The sequence below is a fragment of the Arachis ipaensis genome, chromosome B06 (assembly GCF_000816755.2).
Source record: "Arachis ipaensis cultivar K30076 chromosome B06, Araip1.1, whole genome shotgun sequence".
NCBI lineage: Eukaryota > Viridiplantae > Streptophyta > Magnoliopsida > Fabales > Fabaceae > Arachis > Arachis ipaensis.
In genome coordinates, this window is record NC_029790.2 from 128,690,432 (window position 1) to 128,696,456 (window position 6,025).

Here is a 6,025-nt window from a genome sequence, read left to right on the forward strand (position 1 = left end):
CCACTCACTGTCGCTCCTCTTCCCCAATCACCACTCACCACTCACGACTTACCACTTCGCCACTGGATAATCGTCGCTGCTCTTCGCACTTCTGCACTGACCGTCACTGCGCGCTCACCATCGGGAAGACTCTGCTCTCAGCATCGTCCTCTCTTCGCTCACCATCGTCGAAAAGGTATGTATCACCTTCATTTGGTTCTAAATTTTGAAAGTGTTAGGTTTGTGGGTTTAGCGGACCAGCAGTTCATCATGGTCCTTAACCCCAACTATGTGCCTCCGTCTACGGCGATGATACTGCTCCTACCGCTCAGCAGCCCACATTCACGGTGACACCACCTCTAGAGACGGATGTCGCGGCCCCGGAGTCCAGCCACGGAAGTAAGGTAGTAGCTGATGCCTCTCCACCACCTCCCACCACATGGTTGTGCATTTGGCCTGATGGTGGCACGGGGTAAGTATCACGTTCAAGGCTCATGTATTTTCTATTTATGGTTATCGTTGGTTTAGTTGATTTAAGTATTAATTGTTGGTTATTATTTTCTAGTTTTAATGGTTATGATTGCTGATTCTTATCTTCTAGATTTAATGATTAGGGTTGATTCTTGTTTGAGGGCTGTTGTTAAGTTTTTGTCGAACCTGAACACGTGTACTCCGGAGATGACAAATGTCATCAAGTTGATGTACGACCAGCCCTGACCCAGCTACACGAAGATTCCCGTTGAAACTAGGAATCGCTGGTTTAAAAAATGGGCAGTAATTACTTTCATTGTTTCTGTTTTAAACATTTTTAGCTAGTTTATATCATCTACCTTGTTTAACTAAATTTAAAGCATTTTGTTGCAGCTACATTTCATTTGGGATGCTGAGCACGACCTAGCCATCTAAAAGATATTCGACCATAGGATGGGTTGGCGACTCCAGCAGATGCTGGATGATGTTCGTCATGGATGGGACCAACAGACGGTCTGACTCCAACCGGAGGTAAAGAAGGGCTGTTAGCTCATTAGGAGACCGATGCGGAGTTCAGGCATCGGCGCCTCACCAACCAAGCTAACAGGACATCGGCGTCTCACCAATCGAGTTAACAGGACATTGGTCAGGTCGTCCAAGTACACTGGTAGCTCGATGACCTTTATGAAGACGAATGCCAAGCTGGTATGTAGTTCCTTTAATATTATTAATAATTTCGTTTTGTTATCTGTTTTGCATATCATTACTAGGCATTCTAAGAATTTTGTATTTCAATGCAACTTATGTAGTCAAAGTCGTTGGACCGCAATTCCACATTAGCGGAGACATTCAAGTACACCCACATGCTAAAGGAGAATAAAGCGAGATTTGTTTATCATCGGTCTCAGGACCATTATGTGAGTAGACATACATTTGATTATCGTTTGCTAGGAAATTATTAGAGATTAACTGTATATATGTCTTACTAATCACAGTAACTTGTGTTAATTGCACAGGAGTCCTACACACGGAGACTAGAGACTGTGACTCAGCAGTCTCTACAGACTCAGCAAAGTGGGGAGGACGCCGCCGATGGATCTGCGGCCTCAATCGTCGACCTTGATGCGGTTTGGCACGAAACCGCCTCACCCCCGTACAAGAACCGTGTATACGGGATGGGGTCGTTCATTCTTCGCCAGCAGCCTTCGCACCTCGACGTTGAGGCCGTGGTCAGGCTCCGCTACCAGTTGAGCCGTCCAGCCCGAGGAAAGCGTGGATTTGAGGATCCAAGTGCAAGAGCTCTAGTGCAGCCTTTACTAGCAGGCTCAGGGGCTTAATGATTATCGGGAGAGGTATCAGGAGATCCTCACCCGTGTGACGTCTACGAATGAGATCAGGCTAGAGTTTAGGGAGTCGCTAGAGCGGATGCAGTTTATGGAGGCTCAGATGGAGGTATACCAGGCCCAAATACACGCCGTTGGCATCGATCCTGCTGGTGGCCACGGGACAGACGACGACAACGACTACCTGGATCTGTAGATATTTGGTTTTTGTTTTATTGTTTCATATATTTATTTGATGTACTTCACTTTTATTTCATTTGCACATTGTATTATTTATTTATTTTAAATAAAAATTCTTCATTATTTATGAATTAACCACTAATTGTGTAAAAAAAATTAAATTTAAAATTAAAATTGACAATTTTTTTAAATTAAAAAAATGACATTATCGTCGAAATTATTGATGGAATAATCTGACGGTAATATAGCGCTGTGAGAAATAAAGTCTATACAAAGCAGAGAACAATTTCAGAAAGAAGAAGAAAATGAATGTTAATTATTACTCTCACTCCTTCTACAGTAAATTGAAGAGTCTTATTTATACATGAATATTAAGACTCTAGAAGCTACTAACTCTAGTTTCAAAAGTAACTAATGTGGTTAATTATTTTTTCTTTATATATGCTATTATCCCACCCCCCCCCAAACTCATGGTAGTTTGAATGGCAACCTGAGTTTGCTTTTAAACTTGTCAAAGCTTGATGAGTTTGGAAAACTCTAATTTAAATTAATGATGATCAAACATTATTAACAGCAAAATTATTAATTTATCTTTGATCAATATATGTTTAATTAAAATAATTTTTGCTCTGCAGTTTCCTTAATGGGCCGAACAGAGAAGAACAATTTTAAATAAGCCCATTGGAATAATTCTCTTTCAGCCTTGATGTTAAATTATTGTGATCATAGGGGCTGAAACTATGTTTTGTTTAATTGGGCCAAATTGATCCATTACTTGTTGCAAGCCCAAGTTAAAAATACTTTACCATACACTCCTATGCATGATCCGAAAACAATTCATCAGGAAAGCAAATGTTGATATTTGCCTATGCCTTCCAACGGATCTCAATTCTAACCATGTGGTGGATTTCAAATTCATTCCATTATCATTTATTGCATGGGAACTATGAGAGAAAAATTGACAAATTGATTTGATGGTGATTAGCAATGCTACACGCTACTCCACCTAAGGGAAGTAAAAGCAACTCACTTTAATTAATTTATTCAAATACACTTGATTACTTTTCTTCATACTTTCTTCTCTCTCATCTCTTTCCTTCTCTTTGGTCCTTACACAGCAAACCATGGAAACTTTGAGCTATCAAAAAGAAGGGAGGGCAAGCTACAAGACCATCTCAATGATGGCGAGAAAACATAAAAAATGTAGTGGCTGAGATTCTTATCACTTGTAGTATAATTTTGTGATGAGATCTTTGCTTCTTCATACCAAAAATGGTTGAAGGAGATTCGACCAGCAAGGAGAAGATCCTTGGAGGGATGGCTTGTCACTGCTTTTGGGTTCACTCATCACAGAAGGTAGATAGGGTGGCTACGTGAGGGAGGAAGCAAAAGTGGAGCAGAAGAAGCCATCATCATCATGAAGCATCAAGGGCCAGAAATCCATCTTGGAGAGCAAGCCAAGGATAGAGCGCTCGGATTGATGAAGAGTGATGACCAAGGAAGGACTAGAGGTATTTGCATGTTGGGTTTTGCATGGGTTATCTCTTCTCTCTCTCTGGCCGAACCGGTTTTGTTCATGGAGAAGAAGAAGTTGGCTTGGTTTTTTAGCTTCAAAGGTGGAGGCTTCCCTCTTCTATAAAAAGAGAGAACAACCACGGTTTGGAGTAAGGAGAAAGTGTGAGAGTGCAAGGCACAGGGTTCTCAGAGCTACCTGAGCTAACATATTTTCTTCTCCTTCAATGTATTCTGTTTTGTAATTTTTCTGTTTAATTTTGTCATGTCTTGAGTCTCATGAAAAAAGGCAAACAGTGAGGTTTGTATGAAAAATCCATAGAGCGAAAAAAGGCAGAGAGTGCAAAATTAAAAGAAAAAGCCATAGATGTCCTTAGAGTTCCTTTGTTCATCTATGTTGTGTTTCATAATTCTGTGGGAATCCCCTTGTAAGTTGGGTTAGCACTTTACAGATTGTAATCAGGAAGATTATAGTGAAATTCCATCATGTTTATGATAGAGACTGGATGTAGGCTGCACTGCACTTAGCAGCTGAACCAGGATATATCTGGGTGCAATTTTCTCTCTTCTCTACTTCATTTCTGTTTCTACTGCACAGGAGCAAAAACCGAAAATATCTCGTGTCAAGTGACGAGACAAAAAGAAAAGTCTCGTGGCTGGGGACGAGACAAAAGAAAAAGTCTCGTGGCTAGTCACGAGATAAAAGGACAAAAAGTTTCCAAAATCGGTTTCAAAGGTCAGCAAGTATTATCAAGCAAAAAGGGGGCTAAGATTCAACCCCCTTCTCTTAGCCACTGATAACCATCAATTGGTATCAAAGCTTGGTCTCAAAGAGATCAAGCTTTGCAGCTTGGAGTAAAAATCCTCATGGCAGAAAACAGTGGCTCAAATGTTGTGTCCTACAATCTGACTGAAGGACAATCAAGCAACAGACCTCCTCTTTTCAATGGGAAAAACTATACCTATTGGAAAGAGAGGATGAAGATATTTGTACAAGCAGTGGATTACAGACTTTGGAAGATCGTCCTGGAAGGCCCCCAATATCCAACTATTACAAGTGCCGAAGGAGTTGTCTCTCTCAAACCAGAAGCAAGTTGGACGGATGAAGATAGAAAAAAGGAGGAGCTCAACGCCAAAGCCATCAATCTGCTCAACTGTGCTATCAGTTTTGAGGAGTACCGATGGGTATCACGTTGCACAACAGCAAAGGAAATCTGGGACAAACTCCTTGTTACTCATGAAGGAACAACCATTGTGAAAAAGACCAGGATTGATATGTTAAACAGAGGGTACGAAATGTTTGCAATGAAGGAAGGAGAATCCATTGATGAGATGTTTGAGCGCTTCAACACCATCATTGTTGGCTTGGATGCTATGGGAATCAAGTATCCTGAATCTGTGCTAGTGAGAAGAGTGTTGAGATGTCTCACAAAAGAGTGGGAAACAAAAGTTTTAATTATTTCTGAGAGTAGTGGTCTTGACTCTATGACTTATGATGATTTGAGAGGAAATTTACTTGCTTTTGAAAACACCTACCTGAAAAAAGATTCAAAAAAGAAAGGAATAGCTTTTTCATCTGTCACTAACCCTCTGGATGATGAATCCAGTGATAACTCATCTGAAAATAAATTTGTTTTGTTTGCAAAAAAATTCAAGAAAATGGTGAAGCTCAAAGGCAAAGGCAGCAGCTCAAGGAAAATGAAGAAAGACCTTAGCAAAGTAACTTGTTACAACTGCAAGGAAATGGGGCATTTCAAATCTGATTGTCCCAAGTTAAAGAAGGAAGAGAAGCCAAAAAGAGGAAAGAAGAAGGGACTGATGGCTTCTTGGAAAGATTTGGAAATTGACTCGGATGATGATGATGAGGAATCCGAGACCAAGTCACAACCTTGTCTCATGGCAGATCACATAGATCAGGTAGTCTTTCATAACCCTAACACTGAAGATCTTCATCTTATGATAGACCACCTTTCTGAAAAAATAAGATGCTTCCTTCTGGAAAATCAAGAACTTGAACAACAAATCACCATTCTTAAAGCTGAAAAACAGTTTTCTTAAAGAAAAAGTAAGGGAGGCCGAAACTGCTTGTGATCTTGTTGAAGAAAATAAGCAGTTAAAAGTCCAAATTAAGAGCTGTGAAAGTGATCATTCCATTCTTGCATATGTAGATTGTTTTAAAAGGAATGAAGAGTTGCTTAAAGAGGTTAAGAGGCTTAAGGAAGACTTAGCCAAGTTCACTCAAAGTTCTGAAAATCTGAATCAAATTTTGGCTAGTCAAAAACCTCTTTATGATAAGGCTGGGCTGGGGTTTTATAAATCTGCTGAAAAATCTCATTTTGAAAACTTTGCATCATCTTCTAATGATACAAGATTTCAAGACCCCACCTACTTTAACAAAACAGCAACTCCAAGATTTTGTAGACTATGCAATCGAAATGGACACTTTCCGATTCAATATTTTTTTGGTGAAAGAATGATTGGTGATAAAGTTTGTAAAGTTGTCTTTGATTATAATGGCTTAGGACATAAGAGATGGTTTA